Source organism: Branchiostoma floridae, unplaced genomic scaffold, assembly GCF_000003815.2.
Source record: "Branchiostoma floridae strain S238N-H82 unplaced genomic scaffold, Bfl_VNyyK Sc7u5tJ_1354, whole genome shotgun sequence".
NCBI classification, from domain to species: Eukaryota; Metazoa; Chordata; class Leptocardii; order Amphioxiformes; family Branchiostomatidae; genus Branchiostoma; species Branchiostoma floridae.
The window spans coordinates 108,018-130,498 of record NW_023365707.1 but is presented as its reverse complement, the minus strand read 5'-3'; the positions used below and the strand labels follow the sequence as shown (position 1 = coordinate 130,498).

General features: G+C 40.9%; 2 long non-coding RNA genes across 2 annotated transcripts in view; both read right to left on the bottom strand.

The window, feature by feature from the left end:
- Window positions 1-1,877: 1,877 nt before the first annotated feature.
- Window positions 1,878-3,859, bottom strand: LOC118407486. Its single transcript, XR_004830152.1, has 3 exons — window positions 3,708-3,859; window positions 2,820-2,897; window positions 1,878-1,981 (listed from the first exon to the last, which is right to left on the bottom strand). It is a non-coding gene; the product is annotated as an uncharacterized LOC118407486 (long non-coding RNA).
- A 5,007-nt stretch (window positions 3,860-8,866) lies between these two features.
- Window positions 8,867-22,481, bottom strand: part of LOC118407487 — a 17,486-nt gene continuing 3,871 nt past the window's right edge. Inside the window, exons 2-3 of the long non-coding RNA XR_004830153.1 lie at window positions 9,397-9,425; window positions 8,867-9,042 (exon numbers count right to left, since the gene is read on the bottom strand). This is a non-coding gene — a long non-coding RNA (uncharacterized LOC118407487). The remainder of the gene's footprint in view (window positions 9,043-9,396; window positions 9,426-22,481) is intronic.

Sequence of the window (22,481 nt, the reverse complement as noted above, 5' to 3'; positions counted from 1 at the left end):
TTGCTAATGTTGTAATGAGGTCCTCTGTAACTCACTCACTCTACGTAACTTCAATTGCCACAAGTATGAAATTGCCATAATCAGCCATTATGGAATTATAGTGGCTACCAAAAACATAACCTTATTGTAGAATCAATTTTGACTCAGAGGTAATTGAATGCATGTTGAACTAAATTGTATACAATGCATGTTCCCGTCCAGGTTGGTGATGGCAGTAACAGAGAACGTGCTGTGCCATTACTTCAAATCAGGTGGTGGAGAATGGGTGGACTCATTCTATGACATCTACTATGACAGCGGCAAATGCGTGAAAATCTGCTTCAACCTCCTCACGGTCGCGCCTGTCGACGTCTTCACTTGGGCAACTTTTGCATCAAGGTCACTGTCCCCAATCCAGCCGCTAGTGAACGGCGTCCTGACCGTTGTTGGAAACTGTGTCATGGTTCTGGTGTGGTATTTCTATAAGGCCTCCAGCGCCTGGTATGACATGTATGCACTCATTGTGGTTCTGGCTGGAACTACAACTGCCTTGATGTTGAAGACTCTGTACCTTTGCTGTTACGCTCTTGGACCTTATAGTATTGTATAGTGAAACAATCATGAGAACCTCACAATCAGCGGGTATGAGATACACAATATTTTCTGATTTGGTGGAAATCCGACTTATCGTGGCTAATACATCAACCTACCACATTTTAGGGACTAATAATCAAGGGTTAATGACCCGCCTCGAGGTGTATATGGTGTCATAATGCCTGGTCCTTTGCTATAACCACCGAATAAAACCACAGAGTGAGCGAAGCAAACGAGGTGATCTTATGAGGTGGTTATAGCAAAGGACCAGGCGTTATTACACCATGTACACCGAGGAACAGGCGGGTTATTAACGTTATTATCATATAGCCTACCCAAACTTGCAAACTCCTGTATGACGCATAGATCTCTTGGTACTATACGTGTGAATTCCTTTGTTGAATTTCTGAAAATTCACATTTGTTCTTTGGTACTACATTTGTAAGAAGATTACAGATTGCATTTTGAAACCAGAGTTTCCACAGGAAATAGTCCAAGAATTGCAGTCTATGGCTTTTTATAACAATAAAACTCTTTATCAATGTTGATAGAAGGAGCCATTCCCCCTTGCATTCTGTACTTATTCTCTTATGCTCTGTTTTGCTCCTTTTGATTGGCCAATGCCACCATATCCCTTACTTTCTTGTGTGTATCGCTCCTTCTGATTGATCAAAATGAATCGACACAGGCACCAGTGTCGATTTGCATCGACAATTCTACACTGGTGCCGGTGTCGATGCAAATTGACACCGGTGTCGGTGTCAATTCATTCTGACCAATCAGAAAGCCGGAATCTATGTGTTATGGCGTCATAACTAACGTGAAACGGGGCCTTCTGATTGGTCTGCGGCGCCTGGCAATATGATATCATATAATAAGTAAATAGCATCTTTAGAATTAAATTGGTTCCATTTGATTTTGCACCAAACTAATAAATACTGTAATACATTTCAAGGCTGAAACAGTGAGGACATCTAGCATGAGATATATGTATTAGCTAATGGGATTAATAAAGTATCCAAGTATATGCTGTATGAGTCAAATAGGGGGTCATTGGAAAAACATGTTTGTGGTGATCATGACACTGCAGTCAGCATTTACATACTAGGATCTATATCTGGCTGAAATTGCATTTATTAATTCTAATGATAGTATCTATCTTTTTAACTACTAGTTAATATATGTCTTTTGATCTTGTTCATCCATCAACATCAATGACATGAGACATCACATCTTTTGATATGACCCTAATAGCACTTGTAAACTGTTCCATTATACTATTTCTAGCAAAAGATACTTGCTGAAGGTACAAGGTCATAGGACACTGTTATCCTGACTTACAGAAGTGCTGTGTGCAGTTCAGCTCTTTCCACTTCTGAACTCCCTCTCCAAAATATGTGTCAATGTCCTGGGAGGGAGGAATAACATCAAAACATGTCAGACTTTGTGCAAACTTTCCAGAAAAAAGTAGAACTACTAGAAGAAAAGCATGATACTTGTTTTTTAATAACTGTTACAGTAAAAGATGAAGTGCACTTTGTTGTGTTGTAGACTACCATAAACATGTACATTTTGTACACATGTACATGTATCTTAGACTTAATGATAGAGTTAGGGGTATCCTATTTAGCAAGTAGATTCCCTCATGTAAGACATGAGTAGCACTGAAAAATGTATATTCTTCATGCATTTTTTACAAAATGGCTATTATTTCACCAATGAATCCTACATTTTCACAATTACTCAGAAGCAAAAATGTACCAGACAAGATCCACAATACTTATAAGTTGTACACATATCATTTGACTTTGCTGTGACCTAGCTTGGTTGGACAAAAATGTTCAATTCCAAGGTCTGCATTCAATTCTATTCGAAGTACATGTAGCTAGTAGGAAGTAAGTTAACCTTACATATTCATCCCTTTTTCAGTTTTTGCTTCTGGATTTCTTTTGTCATGTTTCTGATGTGAATTGATTGAGTTTATACTTGGTGTGTACAAGAAGTAGTATATTGTTGATTGATAATCGATCAATATTATGTCAATAAACCATTACTACAACTAATATTTGATGGGGTATTACATGTACATGTACTTGCAGATTTAGAGGTTTGATGCCTGAGGCTGTAATATACATGCTGCATATTTGCCCACAACAATGTGGTATTCTGCATACAATAGCATAATAAACAAATAAAAAACAAACAAACAAACAAAAAAACATAAACATTGCAGCAGCGCCCCCTACCTGTGGGTCGCGCACCCTGCTGATCCGATGAACCACATCGATGTTCACCTCAGATAACCTCTCCGAGAACGTCTTGAACTAAATAAAAAAGCAACCAAGAAAGACCAACTGTTATCAACATTGTTGTGAAATGATGAATCCTTAATCCTTATCTATAACAATAATCATCTGGTATATTTTTTGCCAGCCAGTAGGTACCCAAAGTGAGGGTAATGAGGCTGTCTAACGTGGTCGAGGCACCTCCTCGAGCATGGGACCCCCGTTTTACGTCCCTCCCGGAAGACAACTTCGTGGAATGACCATGCTTGGTCCAGCTACAGCAATCCGGTCGTCCTTGGTTGGTCGCCCATCCAAAGAACTGTCCAGACCGCGCGTTGCTTCCGAGATCCAGGCATCGGGTGTATTCAACACGCCACACGGCTGTAGCTATCCAATGATGGCCTTAATATTATAATTTTACAAAGCTCAATAACTTTTTTAATTTTTTTTAATAAGTCCATATTTGAGCCCTGTTTCATTTCTAATTTCGAGTTGCATTTTAAAACAAATTTTACACACATAAAATACATGAACATGTATTTTGTTCATGGAGTGACGGGAGAGAGGGTAACGTTACAGGCAAAACATTTATCATTTTTTTTAGGTAAGACAAATCCCAGAGATAAAGAGATCTCTTTATCGCCTGTAACCGTAGGAATGAAAAGAACTTCTGTATGTTATACAATAAAAGAACGATCGCGAACGCTGCCCTGTTAGATCCCCTCTTCACGTCTGAAAACTTTTCTGTTTTTCCAGATGCGAGTTGGAACAAAACGCTGCCCCCCTCCCCCTTGCTATAGAAACATGCCGAATAACGTCCCAACAGACACGTAAAAACTCTCTACTCACCCTGTGTCGGTTCTCCGGTCTCTTCTCCGTACTTCTAGTCGCCATGATGAGTCGATCTTTGCTTATTTATGAAGAAAATGGCTCAAAAACTGACGTAAACGCAGAAACACGTGTAGCCGGCGCCATGCCAGCTGTGACCTCCAGGTCATTACAGGTCATTCACCTCAGCGGAGATAGCATGCAAACGTAACGCACACTTTCGTGGTCTTTCCGTCTTTTAATCTACTCCACTAGTGCATTTATGTGGGTTAATAACCAACACAAAAATCAATTTAATTATTTTTTAATGTCGAATGTGTCCGTTTGTCCATGGTGGAAGGATTATTGTAAAGAATTAACGTTAACTTCAGAAATCTGATGATTTCTTTAGCCTTTGTGCGCTCACCATTTCAAACAGGTGAGCTTGTTTTACTTTCTTCAAGAAAAAATTGACAATGTTGTTTTTCAATGATCTTTCGAGACTTACATTCAGCTTAAACTAGCATTCATCTATCGATATGCGAATGAAATTTTGAACATGAGTTTCAGCAAATGCAAAGTGACTTCCCATTGCTGACAGAATAAAGGTGATAACGAACAAAATTACCATAAAAGACATTATCTTAGTTTTAGACCTTAGGTCTAAGGAACACTGTTATATTACGAATTAGATAAAACAGAGGATGAATACAATTTTGTAATGGAATGTAGGTTATCAACTCACACTGAAAGGTGATAAATACAATATATATAACAAACCATATTCCCCTATTGTAGACAAAATCTTATTTCTCTAACGGCTAGGCTAGACCATCCTTCCATCGGAAACATTTCTGTTCCTTTGTTTCTAATATCAAATATAGCGAAGTTTAATTCATTAATTTTAATTGAGAGACTTAGAATTAGACTGGTGTGACAAAAATGAGCAATAAAGGAATCAAATAGTTAATTAACGTTAAATGATTTATTGTCAAAAGAAATTGGAACGGCAAAACGTCGATAGTTTGGTAAGACAGTAGATTGGCTATAGGGTAATCAACGGCATTCAAAACAGCGCCCCCTAGTGGTCAATGAGAATAACACAGCTCAAATGAAGCGCCGACTAGCGGGGGTTGAAATTAATGCAGTAACATCCGGGGACTTTACACAGTGCACTGAGTAACCCGGGATCAAGATCATAGTATCTCGTTCCCAGAGTGCAAACTGCATGCATTAATGCCATTGGCTGTTAGGGGGCGTTGTTATTTAAACAATGGAAATACCCATTAGCAAGTGTACCATGCTGCAGTACCAATTTCTTCCGCTAGACTATAGAATGAAATTATTGCGCGCAGTTTTAGCCAGTGGACCACATCTTATGACAGGTGTACCATCCGTGTATCCTCTTTAGCTGTTCTTCAAGGTGATCTTCAAAGAAAACTGGTAACGTTAGCTGCACAGTTAGCACTGCCTTTTTATTCTAAAAGACGCAAGGATTGTGAATTATGCTTAATGGCCTACTGAGTTGTCCTATCAATCAATCAATCAACCGCGGGCATCAGGGGAGATGCATAGCGGCTGTAGACATGTCCCTCCAAGATGTCCTATCCTGATTGAAAAGTACGAACGCGAAGATTTTTGCTGTTAACACAACAATTTCTCCAGTTTTCTTTCTTAGCCGATGTCTCATGATTCCCTGTAGTGCCAAACTAGTACGTTGCGGCGTTTAAGTTTAGTGTTAGACCTGGAATACACGTTATAAGGCCCGTTTTGCAAGGCTCAACGCTAATGATTTAGGGATGTTGAACAGCTACGTACCTCCAGGGGGCGTGGGGAGGGGGGGCGACCTTGAAATCGAACATATCTTGAAGATGTGTAGGTGATGTCTTACATGCAATGATTGTAAAGGTTAGCAGATAATTTATGCAACGATTCTGAAGCTCCTGAAACATATCATTATTTTGAAGAAAAAAAATACACTTGACTGTACAAACTTTTTCATACCCCACAATGATCAATATGGAAAAGGCGCATAACGTTACAGACCCTCTTGAAAGCAGGAGAATTTACTACAATCAAGACCTAGGGGGAAAATGTTGTGTTTCCTGTTTTCCAACAATGCGGTATTTTTGGATCTTAAGAAAGCATTTGACACTGTACATCATGGACTATTATTAACCAAACTGTCATGGATCGGGATTCAGGGTGTGGAGCATCTTTGGTTCAGCAACTACCTGTCGGGGAGACAACAAATTGTCTCTCTGAATGGTTGTAGGTCAGAATACTTACCTGTTACACTGGGAGTGCCCCAGGGTTCAATACTGGGCCCGTTGCTCTTCAATTTATTTATTAACGATATACCTGATGTAGTTACCACATGTAAAATATGTTTGTATGCTGATGACACAGCAATATTCTATCCCAGCAACAATGTAAAACATATTGAGTCAATTCTGAACTATGAACTCTCTGGTCTGGCCACTTGGTTCCAAACAAATCGTTTAACATTAAATGTAACCAAGACTAAATGGATGTTATTTGGCACTGCTAACAGGTTAAAGCAAGCACAGTCCTTGACAGTCGAAATTGACCAAGAAATCATAGAAAGAGTTCATACGTTCAAATATCTTGGTATGTACCTTGACTCCCACCTGTCCTTTAATGAACACATAGACAAAGTTTGTAGTAAGGTGTCACAGAGGATTGGACTACTTAGACGCCTCAGACACTGCCTGACTTTCAGTATTGCTGACATGTTGTACAAGACTATGATATTGCCTATTTTCGACTACTGTGACACTGTCTGGGGAACCTGTGGGGCCACCAAACAACGGCAACTACAAATACTACAAAACAGAGCGGCAAGGGTGGTGCTACAACGTAGGCAACGGGACATCAGCATTGTGAACCTCCACCAAACTCTCAACTGGAAATACCTGGCTGATAGGAGATTTGAGCACACGTGCATTATGGTTTTCAAATGTCTGACAGGCTTGGCACCAACATACCTATCCGCCACATTTCAGCACAACTCTCGTATCCATACTTACAACACTAGGCAGACCACTAAACTACACCCACCAAGCTACACCACCACATGTGGACAAAAAACATTTGCATACACTGGCACTAGCCAGTACAACAAACTAGCAGATAACATAAGAAACATCACAACACTAAAAGGCTTTAAAACAGCTCTGAAGAACACATGTATATCTGACCTCAAGTAATATTGGAACTTAGTATGGAAAAGCACCTTTGTCTCTGATGTGCCTTACTGTTTTAATTTTTTTGTTTGTTCAATCTTTACATATGATTTACTATCCATACTTTGTAAATTTCAGTTTCATTAATTTTCGATTTACACATGATTTGATATATGATTTGACCTCTGACCTCCACTCCATCTCTTGACATATTGATTTTGACCTTGGAACGTTTTCGACATGAGTATGGACACTGATTATGTTTTGACGCACCGGTTTTATGTTTTCTGTACTGTATGTTGTCCCTGGATGTTCAAAGTTTGACTGATTGTAACCACGTTTTTTGTCCTGTATTTATTATTTTACATGTATGTTTGATGGGCCCCCTTGGAAATCAACTATGCACTGTTGTAGGGGCTACCCATCTGTTTTCAAGATGAAATAAATAAATAAATAAATACCACAGAAAAAACCTGCCGACCCCAGCCTTTTTTGGGTGGCAGTGGAGTCACATGAGGGTCTGCATGCTCTTCTCTGTAAGGCGTAGGCAGCCTATTTTTATTTCCCGTAACTCATAGGGAAAACCATCTTATCTGCGTAGTTTGTAGCGAGGCGATCAAATTCAGCGTAATTGCCTTCCTTGATCTAGCGTAATATGTAGGGGTTTCTTACGAATTCAGCGTGAATCGTTGTCGGGAACCCCCCATGCAGTCCCTCTCACATAGCTTCCAGTTTCCAGTTGAATTCTTATTCACCCTGCTTCGTATTCAAGTAAAAAAAAAAACTGCTTGTACTATCTAATGAATGATAACGTTAAATGTATCCACAGATTCGTAAACATTATGCAAATTCAAAGTTTGGCATTGAAGTTTAAAAATATGTGGCCTTGTCCATTTCAGTTTTACTCTGGCTAATCCCTAACGTTACCTACCGATCGTAACTTTTCAGGACTGAAACAGGAAACACAACATCTTTTTCCGTCTAGAGGCCCAAGCACACTGAAAAATTCAGAATGTCACACAAAGTAAAGAAACCAGGCATTTCAAATGAGATTGACAATTATTGTATTTCAAAACTCCAGCAGAACAAGCTAGCAGCCAACAGATAGTAATTAACATCTCATACAACATTTGCAGGACACAAAAGATACCCTAAGTCTAAAATGCATGCTACACAATGATGTAAAATCTTAACAACTCTCATGCAATCAGCTCCAACTTGAGTAAAAATGACAAACTTACAAAAAATTCTACATTAAATACTACATTGCAGTAATTGTACTATTTTAGGAGCTCAAAATTAGACATGCATGCTTGAAAAGGTGGTCCACTTGGAAAGGTTTACAAAATACATTTTACAGCCTTTCATTTCAAAATGTTGCTGGCCAATCATGATTCAGCCTTTTCAACAATCAGCCAATGAGAAGCCACGAAAGCTGGTCCATCCACCAATGAGAGCTCAGTATTTATACATGCACATCCCGCAGAGCTGCATGTATGCACCATGTGACCACCAGCCAATCAAATTACTACTGCAACTACTGATTCTTTTGTGATAGGCTGGTGGTCATGTGACTTGAATCCAATCGGCAGCACCACATTTAACTCAGAGTAATCTACTAAAACATTGATGGCAAAGACCTAAACGAAAGCGACGAGGTGGGCGTAGTATGCGGGCGCGGGAATGGAGACACTCCGAGTGCAGCGGACGTACGTGTGGCACAGCTGGTACGTCAGCATCTGCAGGTCGTCAGCCGCAAAGTTGTTGTCGTCCCAGAGGACATGGTAGTGCGAGGGTCGACTCGTACCCTGGAGGGGCGGAAAACTAGATTAGCATGGATGCTGGGGTTCATGGCACATTGTTATTCTACAGCATCTCAACTGTATGCTGAAGCAAAGCTGTTGTCGTCCCAGAGAACATGATAGTGGGACGGTCGACTTGTGTCTAAGTAAGACTTGTAAGATTGTATTAATTTTCTAAAAATTGTACCTTTTCTTATTCTGTTCCTTGAAGTGGAGAGGATACCTGTCCCAGGCAGGTAAGGCCGCACCTGTGTCAGGTGGGGGTCTCTTCAGCAGAACCAGCTGAGTCAGCACCTGCAGCATACCTGTATCTGTTTCACCTGTCTCACACACACAGGTGCAGTACTGCAGGAAGGCTGGCAGCACATCCTGTAAGGATGCAAAGAGAACTTTAAACAGGAAGGGAGGGAGAAAGGAAGGGGAGGGAGTGGAGGATGGGAGGTTGGGAGGAAGGGTTTAGGGCAGAAGATGGGAGGGAGGAAAGGAAAATGAAAAATGAATACCCCGGTATGATCCCCCAACTCTGGATGAGATAATGACTCATAGTATAATTCTTTGAATGTCAGCTATCTGTTAATCAAATGAACATATGCTTTGAAGGAAATTAGACTATTCATCCACTCATCCTTCCTGATCTCCCAGTTCAGCAATACGTTTCAAAACATAAGAACCAATGAATTGAATTGGTATGGCCTAAAGAAAATGATAATTTTTAATACTGACCTTTTCAAACATGTTCCGCTGTTCTGCACCTGGGTGGGGAGGGGAGGAAAGGGAGCAGGTGTTGGTGGTTTTCAATCATTTCTGTTTTGAACTTCTTACACCAGCTTCTTTGAAACCCGCACATGGGCAACTGAAGGTCCAGTTCAGGGAACATCCCAAATCTAAGTCTGACGCTGTCAAAAGTTCTTTAAAGATTAATCAGTAGTAAGAGATTGGCTTCTTCTGTCTTATATGAAAAGATACTAAGTAATGTCTGTGCTGTCTGAGATGCACTCAGACAGCACCGGTTCGCAATTTGTTCAGCACCGGACAGCATCCTTTCCTCAACTCCTTCGGCTTTCAACTATTACAATAATTATTGAATATTCGAGAGTTGGGACACAAGTGCAAGTTATATAATATTGCAGACTGGAGTGCACCCTTGACACAATTAAAGTATTATTATTGAGTGAAGGTTTGTTCAATCTCTAATAGTTACTGTAGATTTGTATGTTTTCTTTGGTACTGAATTTCACAGTAAAGTTCATGTTTGCAGCAATTCTGTAGTACCAGTGACAGTGACTGTAATGCAATATTTTTTATTTTAGCATCATCAGGGTTACAAGTTTTTAAAAATCCACTTGTCCTATCGGGCAAGTACTTAAAAAATTTACTTGCCCGAACCAACTTTTCACTTGCCTAAAATGTAGGAACATTTTTCTATGTGTTAAATCACTTCCATCAAATCTAATAAACTCCAATATCAGCAATGCTGCCTGAGAGTCTGTGTAATGTACTAGTTACACATCTAATAAACATACACCTCAGAATAAACATACCGCCTGACTCTGAGTTCTCTTTCATCAGACTTGAACCGAACTCAGTACCGATAGCACTCAGCCTGGTCGGGAATTTCCCCTTGCACCCCGGCTGGTAACGTTTAACTTATGACTTGTTTTCTGATAAGCAATTTTTGGTTTACGATGTAAACAGAGACTGGCAAAGTTAGTTACTGTGTTTCAAAACGTCAGTGTGGCGTCTTATTTTCTCCCAATAACTTCATTTTCTCTGCAGCGTCATAGCGAGATTGACCGGTATGTTATGTACTGGGCCTAGCGCCTGAGAATTTCACAATGTCATTCTTGTCACGCCGCTTCGCAGAAAAATCAGTGAATTACGAGCAAAAATACTGGGGAAATATGAGAAAAACCTAAACTGTCTATTTTTAGGGGAGTCCCTGGTGAGCAAAGCCCCAATTAAAAAAAAATGTACCGTCCAAAATAAGAACTTGGGGACAAAAGAGTACTTCTCCGATCGGACAAGTAAAGTAGGTCATGCACTTTTCCGATCAGCATTTTCACTTGTCCGGAACAATCGGGCTAATGAACTTGTTTATCCCTGATCATGCCTGAAAAAATGATGGATCAATGGGAAATTTGAAACTTAAAAAAATTGGCTTTGTTTTTTTCTCTTACCTCAACCCTATAGAGAACAATGAGACTAGTCTACAGAGGACAATCTACTCTAAATGAAGGTTGGGGGGTTCTCTGCTGTCCATACAATATCATCTAACAATTGCCACACACCTTCATTTCTTATTCATTCTGTACCGGGTAGATTGTGAAATTGCCCATTTTGGTCAACATCATCTTGTACAATGTAGTTTTATGCATTATTTCTCTACCAGTCATAAACCATGCAGACTGGTACTAATTTGGATTATCATTAAGAGGTAAATAAAACAGTCATAAAAAGAACAGTATTATTATAACAAATATATATCAACAAATGGTACATTGACATATTTTTTTATTGATTTTAATGCAGAAATAAAATATCAATTGGTACATTTTTCTTCATTGTTGCTCTTTATTCAGGGTTGAAAAGTTCTACATCATCATTGCCTGCACTGTCTGCACCTGTCCATTCATTTTCTTTTCATTCAAAATCATCACAAAAATATTTTTGGACTTGTTTGTTTCTGGAAACATCTGAAATTATACTTCTGATGGATAGCAGGATTGAGAAAACAAGTGTGATAGTAAGGCGATACTGGGAAGAAACAACTACGGGTTAGGAACAGGTGGCATAAGAAATACCTGAATAACTAGAACTGTTTTAACTTTAAGTTACTTGAACCTGCAGAATCTGAATCAGATGATATTTTCAGCCCAGTGCTATATTGTTACTTGATAGACAAAAAAGTTCATCCCAGAAAGCTACATTTCATTTTTCTAATTTCAATCTAGAATACTCACAACTTACAAACAACAAAATACAATTGATATTACTCAAATGTTGTACAATACTCAAACCAATCTATTTCAGTTTAACTTAGTCAAAAACCTTAAGACATAATAGTTTCTGTTATGTTCTCAAATTGAGTATTCAATGCTATCAGTATCATGTACAAAGTAGCAAAATGATCTGATATGTAACTCAATGTTTTTGAATATAGCTCAGCTGCTGTAATCTACAAGTGGAACAACTTAACTTTAGATTATGAAAGCAATCACAAGACTTGCACAAAGTCAAATCCCTTTCACATGTATCTGTACTTCCTAATACAGTGGTCACCAGTATCAGTAACAAACACATGTCCATCCTCTGTCACAGCCACCCCGTGGGGAAGGTTCAGTTTGTCCCCATCGCTGCTTATGTTTGATACCCAAGTGCCATCTGGGCAGAACACCTGAAGCTTCTTACCCGAACGGTTTGCTAGAACAAGGTTTCCCCTGCTGTCAGCTGACACACCATGAGGAGCCCACATGTCCTGTGGCTGTCTGCCATTCTGACCAAACTTGTGTTTGAAGTTAAGACTCTTGTCAAACACCTGAACACGATTGTTGCTTTTATCCGCCACAATGATGTTGTCTTCTTTATCCACACAGACAAAATATGGCAGGTTAAACTGCCCCTCCCCCTGCCCCTGCCCTCCCACCTGTTTCACCAGTGTCCCATCTGCCTCAAACAGGAAGACGCTGTGTTTGCCTGGATCAGCTACAACAACCCTCCCATCCCTCTGTACTGCCAGGCCATAGGGGTTTGTACAATATTCACCCAGAGAAAACCTATTCATCAGGTTACCTGATGTTAAAAATTTCTTCACTTCCTGCAGCTGCCCAGACTTCACCACAGTGACTATGGTGCCATCAGTCTGAACTGCAACTGATGTAGGGCCAGGATTTACTGAAAATGAAGAGCTAAACTTCCCACTCAGATCAAACACCTGAACACGCTGGTTGAAAGTATCAGCCACATACAGCCTGTCCCCCCTGACTGCTACATCTATAGGCCTGTCAAACTGCCCCTGCTGACGGCCCTCCTGCCCAAACCTCAGTACAGGGTTGTTATTACTCACATCTACAGTGAGAGGGGAGCACAGGTTACCCCCACTATGCAAATCCCCACCTGCTCCCTCTATAGCAAAATCACCTCTCTCTGAAGCCCTAGCCTCTCCCCCAGTAACATTACCCCCTACCCCGGGAGCCTCATTTCCAGTTAATCTAGTCCCCATCCCTCCCAATAATGACCTACCCCATTCCCACATGAAGGACCTAAGCCATTCCCCTCCCCTGGTAGCCCTAACCCCTGTAGCCCCTCCTCTTGCAGTACTCCCACCCTGTTCCCTTGCAGCCCTGCCCCCTGTGACCCACACCACATGCCTCCCTGATGTTTGTGGCCTCCAGACTGCCTCAAACACCCCCTTGCTGGTTTCTGTGGTGTCTACTGTAACATGCTGCCCCCCAGGGGAGGTGACTGTGACCTGAGGTGTTCCCTGAACTTGGCCTTCCTGTGGTCTGAAAATAACTGCTGTTGGCAGGCTTTCTACAGGGAGCTCTGTCACTGTAATGCCAGTAGCGCACAGTGAGAGAGTGCCAGGACTACATGTCATCATTTCTGTGTTAGGCTGAAACAATATCTGATTTTCTAGTACTCCAGGTGAGATCTCTTTTGTTTCGTTGAAACAGCCATAAAGCATTTGCCTGTATCTTAAAATGTTTACATCTGATTCATTATCGCTGCATGTGGCTAGAATATCTGTATAGAATTGATGTTTATTATCTGCAGATCTTAAAGTGTTTTTCAGAAGTTCCTTCTCCTTTACCAGGGACTCCATCTGGGCCTGTTCCATCTGCTCCAGTTTAAGTGGACTTCCTCTCTCTTCCTTGTCCAGTTTTGCTCTCAGCTGGGTGAAATGTTCTCGGACTTTCTCCTTCTGTAAGCTACAGTTCTTTGTGATGCTGCTCAATATGTATTTGTTAACAAAGCCATCAGTTTTAGTAAGATTGTCAGCTGTATCCTGCATTTTTGTCATTAATATCTGTAGTTCAGCCTTGACCTCCAGTGCGACCTTACTGACCTCCTGTGGGTCGTGGTCTGGTCCTGGTTGGTGCTCAGTTTTGGCGCAGTCTCGGCACACCAGCTTGGCACAGGGCTGGCAGTAGAAGGTCAGGCACTGGCCGGTGTGTTTGGGACAGTGATCATCCAAGGTGATGTGATGGTCCTTCAGATCTGGAGTTTTTGAGTGAGCTGTGATACAGTTCTTACACAGCAGAAAATGGCAGTCCTGGCAAGACCCCTTCATACTGGCCGCTGACTCACACATCTGACATCGGGTGTTAACTTGTTCACCCTGTCTAATAGTTGGGTGTCGAACCTTGAAGTCCAGCAAACTGGAGACCCTGATACTGACAGGAAGACTGCTGACATCTTTTCCCTGTAGCTTGACTTCATGCCCACACGTAGGACAGGTGAACTGATCCAGTCCCTTTCGCCATTTCTCCAAACACTTGCCACAAAAGGTGTGGTCACATGGTAGCACTCTGGGGTCTTCAAAAATCTGATGGCAAATGTCACATGTCAAAAACTTCTCATCAAACTCTCTCATTGGATCAGCCATAATAAATGACTATTATTAATAACTTTTGTCTGGAAGACAATATGACTTGAGTGTAACAAGAGTGGTGTTGCAAAATGAAGGTGGGAAAAAATGCACCTTTGAACCCTGCACTTTCTTGGCTGGATTGCTGATAGTTGTGCGATGTTGATTGGTTCAAAAACAAACTGGGCAAACACTTGAGATGCCCTTGTTACATAGAGGCAGACCTTTACCCGGTCATATGCAAGTCATGGGACATACATTGTGTACCAGTTGTAACTGAGCTTATATATAGCAGAGGACTTACTGTAAATGCAGAATGATTGCAGTGGTTTTATATTTTGCGGTTTTTGCAAGGCAGTCTAACCGCGAACTTAAAATTACCACAAACATTTTTTCCATTACAGTATGTGACTACAGTGTATGGCACAACCGCAAACTTACTATAATAATAAAACAACTGCAAACACACCACTTTCCCATCAAAATCAAATTCCCGCAAACTTAAAATTAATGCATTTACAGTAAGTCACAAAATTCAACAAGCCCATTGTGGCGTCACAGTGCAGCTATAATGTATGACTGTCCAGTTCATAATTATGGACTTTGTAGGAACTTAAACAGCAGGTGTTTTTTTAAAAGCCAAGGAAAAAAAGTAAAAGTAAGTCTTAGAACATTGACTTTTTAAAAAACGTGTGGTGGAAAACTATTATGATCGTAACTTTAAGTTTTTACTTTCAAAATTGCCTTTAGTTGAAAATGAATAAAACTATCTCGTGAAAAAAACTATTTCAAAGTTATTTTTAAAGCTCAGAGTTGGTAGCTAAGCTGAGGTTGTGCAATGGCCACTTTGGTACATTTTCACCGTCTATAAGTAAGTATGCACTGGCCTTAAGTATTTTCATGAGGGTTCAAACCATCGTTGTCAAATGTATTTAATACTAGTAGTATTCATTGGCAAAGAAATTGTATACAATGGATGGAAATGTGACACAACATTGATCAAGCAGAAATCTGCATGGGTTTATCACCATGACTTTATTACCATTAGAAAGCGACTCCTGGATATGAAACATAATTTTGGGGAAAATCCTCAATCCACAGGGGGAAAATCCCAATTGTCCAAAGTAAAGCTTAAATATTAGTATCAATACAAAGTTAAAAAGTAATACGCACAATTCTTTGGTATCGTCTTGTTGTACCAGTCCTGTCTTAAACAAGAATTCCTTGTCTAAATCAAATAGATTACTTCTCAACAATACTTCAAAGGAACTGTTAATCAGCCTTTTGACCCTATTCACAGGCACACACATTCCAAACATCCAGACTATGTTCTTCCGCACACATGCATATTAAACAGTTGAGGATGTGTTCTTCATGATTGTACTCTACAATTGTAACAGGAACTTCAATGGAATGCAGGCCTTGTCATGAATTCACAAAATCATTAACAATATGCTAATTAAAATATGTTGCCTTGTGACCTCAATTGAAAGTGATATCAATACAATTAAGCTAATGGAAATGCTTAACTTCCACTAGTGGTGATAGAGAAGACAAACCTTTTGTACATTTAGATTCACATGTATAGTACTGTTTCTTTCTACCAATAGAATTCCTGGGTGAATGTCATGTGAGCAACAATAGCCGGGATTCAAACCCCCTACTTTAGGGCGAGAGACAGAGCCACTATCCCCTGAACAATGCAAGCGAATTTGATTCTGCATTAATCAGTTGTTGTTTTTTTACTTCACCGTGTAATCATACTATGTACATTGAAACAAGCCCTAGTCTGGCTTTGTCAACAAGATGGCAAGATCATGACATTTGACTTGAGCCAAGATAAGACTTCCTTTATGCTGTAAGAGCACAACAAGACAATGTGTACTAAAGAACAATATGTACATTTTCAGTCAGCTTCTCACATGTATCTGTACTTCCTGATACAGTGGTCACCAGTATCAGTTACAAACACATGTCCATCCTCTGTCACAGCCACGCCGTGGGGAAGGTTCAGTTTGTCCCCATCACTGCTTATGCTTGATACCCAAGTGCCATCAGGGTGGAACACCTGAAGCTTCTTACTGTGTCTAACACCATCAGTTATACCCCCAATGTTTGCCAGAACTATGTTCCCCCTGCTGTCAGCTGACACCCCATGAGGTGCAAACATGTCCTTTGGCTGTCTGCCATACTGACCAAAGTTGTGTCTGAAGTTCAGATTCTGGTCAAACACCTGAACACGGTGATTGCTTTTATCTGCCACAATGATGTTGTCTTCTTTATCCACACAGACAAAAGCTGGCCCATCAAACTGCCCCTCCCCCTGCCCCTGCCCTCCCACCTGTTTCACCAGTGTCCCATCTACCTCAAACAGGAAGATGCTGTGTTTGCCTGGATCAGCTACAACAACCCTCCCATCCCACTGTACTGCCAAGCTGTAAGGATGTGTGCAATATTCACTCAGAGAAAATGCACGCCGGCGATCTCCTAATGATGAAAATCTTATCACTTCCAGCTTAGAGTTCACAACTATGTTGTGTTCCTGTACTGCAAGAGTAAAAGCATTGTCTTTAGTTGAAAATGAATCACAAAAGTTCCCATTCAGATCAAACACTTGAACCCGCTGGTTAAAAGTATCAGCCACATACAGCCTGTCCCCCCTGACTGCTACACCTATAGGACTGTCGAACTGCCCCTGCTGGCTGCCCTCCTGTCCAAACCTCAGTACAGGGTTGTTACTGCCCACATTTAAAACAATAGGGGAACACAGGCTACCCCCATTCCTGGAATCACTACTCCCTCCCCCTGTAAACCCCTCCCCTCCCCTTGTAGCACCCTCCTCTGTATCCTGCTCCATTCCCATTGTAGTCACCCCCACCACATGCCTTCCTGAAGTTTGTGGCCTCCAGACTGCTTTATATACTCCCTTACTGACATTCTCAGTGTGTAACTTATCACACTGCCCCCCAGGGGAGGTGACTGTGACCTGAGGTGTTCCCTGAACTTGCAATGGGCCTTCCTGTGGTCTGAAAATGACAGTTGTTGACAGGCTTTCTACAGGGAGCTGTGTGACTGTGATGCTTGCAGTACACAGCGAGAGAGAACCTGCACTATAACAATCCATCATTTCTGTGTTAGGCTGAAATGACACCTGTTGTTTTAGTGACTTCATATCTAGATCAATTTCCTTTGCTTCTAACAATCTGTCTTTCATCTGCTGCCTATCTGTAACAATTTGTACATCATTAAACCTCGCTAACATATCTGAACAGGACTCCAGACCATATCTAGCATATCTTAAAGTGTTTTCCAGAAGTTCCTTCTCCTTCAGCAGGGACTCCATTTGGGCCTGTTCCATCTGCTCCAGTTTAAGTGTGACTTCCTGCTCTTCCTTGTCCAGTTTTGCTCTCAGCTGGGTGAAATGTTCTCGGATTTTCTCCTTCTGTAAGCTACAGTTCTTTGTGATACTGCATAGGTATTCATTAACAAAGTCCTCAGTTTTAGTAAGATTGTCAGCTGTATTCTTCACTTTTTCCATTAACGTCTCAAGATCTGCCTTGACCTCCAGTGCGACCTTACTGACCTCCTGTGGGTCGTGGTCTGGTCCTGGTTGGTGCTCAGTTTTGGCGCAGTCTTGGCACACAAGCTTGGCACAGGGCTGGCAGTAGAAGGTCATGCACTGGTCGGTGTGTTTGGGACAGTGATCATCCAAGGTGATGTGATGGTCCTTCAGATCTGGAGTTTTTGAGTGAGCTGTGATACAGTTCTTACACAGCAGAAAATGGCAGTCCTTGCAAGACCCCTTTATACTGGCCGCTGACTCACACATCTGACATCGGGTGTTAACTTGTTCACCCTGTCTAATAGTTGGGTGTCGAACCTTGAAGTCCAGCAAACTGGAGACCCTGATACTGACAGGAAGACTGCTGATATCTTCTCCCTGTAGCTTGACTTCATGCCCACACGTAGGACAGGTGAACTGATCCAGTCCCTTTCGCCATTGCTCCAAACACTTGCCACAAAAGGTGTGGTCACATGGCAGCACTCGGGGGTCTTCAAAAATATGATGGCAAATGTCACATGTCAAAAACCTCTCATCAAACTCTCTCAGCAGAAAAACTGGATCAGCCATGGTAATGCTCTCCTTTTGTCTGATAGAATGTCTGACTTGAGCGTGACACCAGTGTTGTTGCAAAATGAAGGTGGGAAAAAATGCACCTGTTTTGAACCCTGCTCTTTCTCAGCTGCATTGCTGATAGTTGTGACATGTTGATTGGTTCAAAAATAAACTGGGCAAACACTTGAGATGCCCTTGTTACATAGAGGCAGACCTTTAACCGGTCATAATCAAGTCATGGGACATACTTTGTGTACCTGCAGCAGTTGTAACTGAGCTCATACACGTGTATATAGCAGAGGACTTACTGTAAATGCAGAAATGATTGCAGTGGTTTTATATTTTGGGGTTTTCGCGAGGCAGTCTAATCGCGATGCAAACTTAAAATTACCACAAACATTTTTTTCCATTACAGTATGTGACTACAGTCTATGGCACAACCGCAAACTTAAAACCACTGCGAACACACCACTTTCCCATCAAAATCAAATCCCTGCGAACTTAAATGCATTTACAGTAAGTCCACAAAATTCAACAACCCATTGTGGCGTCACAGTGCAGCTATAAAGTATGACTGTCCAGTTCATTCGTTACCTTGTATTACCGTACTTGAAGTTCAACCTTGTACTTAGACCCTACTTTTGACCATGTCACTCAGACCGTAAATGTGGTCCTCGTTCCTGACCAAGGTCATTATTACTAAAGGTTGTTATCATTCTTCTGACATGTTAGCCTCCTTGCGATGTAAACTTACTGTGACTTGAAGTTTAAGTTGCAAGTCAGGATGCATTAAACATCCGCTGGACAGAGCCTTGGTTTAACCGACCAGCCAGACATTGGCTTCTTATACAATTGGCAACTAGGGTAAAACGTGTCGCCCGCTCGCAGCATGACTTGCTTAGTACATTGTACATGGCTATATTATTACTTGTTATGACATGACACTGTGCCATTAAACACCCGGCCGCTGTGATGGTGACGCCGCTACCCTACCCCACATATCATGTCTGTGTTTATAATCTGTGAGTAGACAGGAAATGGAGTTCTTTTTGGAACTTGTGGAGAAGAGAAATAAAAAACTTTTTGCCCAAAAATATGGCTTGTGTACCTTATTTCTGGTACGCTGCAAACTTATTGATCACCCCTCACATCTACATTTCCTGAAAGTGTTAACATAAGGCCATAAACATCCATCATTTTCATGTCTATAAGCCTTAGAGTAATATTGTTACAGTAGTAAAGTTGTGTCGGCAAATAATCAATCATATTGGCTGAAATCCTGATGCAATGTTGACAAAGCATTTATAAAACAATACTGATAACCTGATGATTAATTCATTCATGATTATACATGACAAGAACTTCTGTTACAATTTTTCTAACTGTTGGAAGAAAGTCCTTGAATATCTTCCAAGTTGTAAGAAGCTTATTTGTATCAAATTGATACTAAAGTTGAAAAGTAAATTATCATCATTTTGACCATCCTCCAGTACATGAATTTGTCTGTCAACTATAACTTTTGTCTACATTAAATGATTATATTACTTTTCAGCATTTATTCAAAATCTACCTAGTTTACCGCATCTACTTAACCAAGGAACTTAAATTGTGTGCACAAAACACACAGAACATGCACAATATACTAAGAAATGTTAAGCCAATGCAACTTGAAAAGCATGCACACAGTATACACCAGCTGAGTTTGTCTTTGAGTCATCAAGTAACATGTTTAATCAAACATCCTTCTCAGCATTGTTCTGTTAATACGTATCAAAAGCTAGACACACGTTTCAACTCCATGATGCAGAGTGTTATTAATTGTATTAACCAAAATTAATCATACGTTAAGTTACTGTCTTACAGTAATGGTAAGGTTACAGGTTACATCAATAGAGCTGCAGTCATTACATTATACAATAGAGGGGATATAGTCACTTCACAACAATCCTCCCATACTAGATTTCAAAGTCTATCATTTCTTTAGGAAATCTCTTTGAGTCAATGACCTTGACTTGGGTTGTTTCTCACATACAAAGTTTTTCTCGAAAATATTTAGTGACTGTACATTTAGTACAATAGCTGTTATAATCATCCTTTTATGTTGCCAACGTTTGTTTTATATAGGAATACTGATGATAGCCTTTATTGTGAATTCATGCCCTATTGGGCTTTGTACAGTTAATCATTCAGTCTAATGTAGTTTGTTAAGGCTAGGTGACATACATGTATATACATGGAGCTATTACACATGTCCTCAAGGTAGGATGGGTGCTTCCTCATTCTGCTTGGGTAGAGTTTGTCCTCAACCTTGATTCTGTTTTTATTCTTGCCATTGTTTTCATTGATGTTTATCTATTGGTTTGACTTAAGTTCTGACAAATATTCTTCTTCACTGTCATCCTTTATTTTACTTTAAATAATATAATGTTAATCTTCTTGAAGAGTGTTGCATTCCTAGCCCTTCTCACTTTTTTCCTTCTTTCTGCGGTGATCATCATGTTTTTCTTTGCAATCACTTAGCTTTAGGTCACATAAGGTGTTAGTGCTGTATGTCCTGTCTTTTATGTGATACTAACTAAAGACAATATTTCTTATTGTTTGCTGAAGATTGCTCCTTTCTTTTGATCGGTTTGCACTTTCATTGTCACCTTAAAGTTTGCTTTAAACACTTAAGTTCATTGAATAGCAAATTTTCCACTGACCCTGACGAACACATTCACTTTTAATGTAATTCCAGCGTGCATATGTCAGGTGTGCAAAAAGAGCCAACACCCCACTTTTTGGTCAAGAGATGGAACCACTAGTTATGGCTTGTAGACTATGTAGACTGATTTATTTATTTCTTAATTAATTGTTTTTGCTGTTTGCTGCATCTTGAAAGATGTCCAGGGACTCTCTCACAAGAAAATGACACAGTCTGATATTTTAGTTGAGCCAAAAAGTACTTGCTGTTAGTTATATTAACAAGGCAGCATATCATAATGCCACCATAAGACTGATGATGTTAATTTTCAGTTAACATAAAACAAATAGAAACTGGGAAACAATCCTGTTCCTCACATGTATCTGTACTTCCTGATACAGTGGTCTCCTGTATCAGTAACAAACACATGTCCATCCTCTGTCACAGCCACCCCGTGGGGAAGGTTCAGTTTGTCCCCATCACTGCAGATACTGGATATCCAGCTACCATCAGGGCGAAACACCTGAAGCTTCATATCATGTCTAACACCATCAGTTGTACCCCCAAGGTTTGCCAGAACTATGTTCCCCCTGCTGTCAGCTGATACCCCATGAGGGCCCATCATGTCTTGTGGCTGTCTGCCATACTGACCAAACTTGTGTCTAAAGTTCAGATCCTTGTCAAACACCTGAACACGATTGTTGCTTTTATCTGCCACAATGATGTTGTCTTCTTTATCCACACAGACGAAATATGGCTGGTTAAATTGCCCCTCTCCCTGCCCCTGCCCTCCCACCTTTTTTACCAGTGCTATCACTTTGACATTGGGCATAGTTTCATCTGCCTCAAACAAGAGGATGCTGTGATTGCCAGGATCTGTTACAATAACCCTACCATCTCTCTGTACAGCCAAGGCATAGGGGTTTGTGCTGAATTTACCCAGGGGAAAGCCATACAACAGTTCTCCAAATGGGGAATATTTTATCACTTTTAGCCCAGATTTCACAACTACATTGTGTTCCTGTACTGGAAGAGATATAGGGTTCATACATTCATGTTCACTTCTTGGGAGTGTGTATAAAAAGTTCCCACTAAGATCAAACACCTGGACACGATTATTGCCAAGATCAGCTACATACAGCCTGTCCCCCCTGACTGCTACACCTATAGGCCTGTCAAACTGCCCCTGCTGGCTACCCAGCTGCCCAAACCTCAGTACAGGGTTGTTACTGCCCACGTCTACTGTATGAGGGGGGCACAGGCTACCCCCTCCCCCCATAGTCGCCTCCCCTCCCCCTACAGCCCCCTCCCCTCCCCCTGAAGCCACCCCAAGCACATGCTGTCCTGAAGTTTGTGGTCTCCAGACTGCTTCAAATACCCTCTTACTGATTCTAGAGGTGTCTAACGAATCACACTGCCCC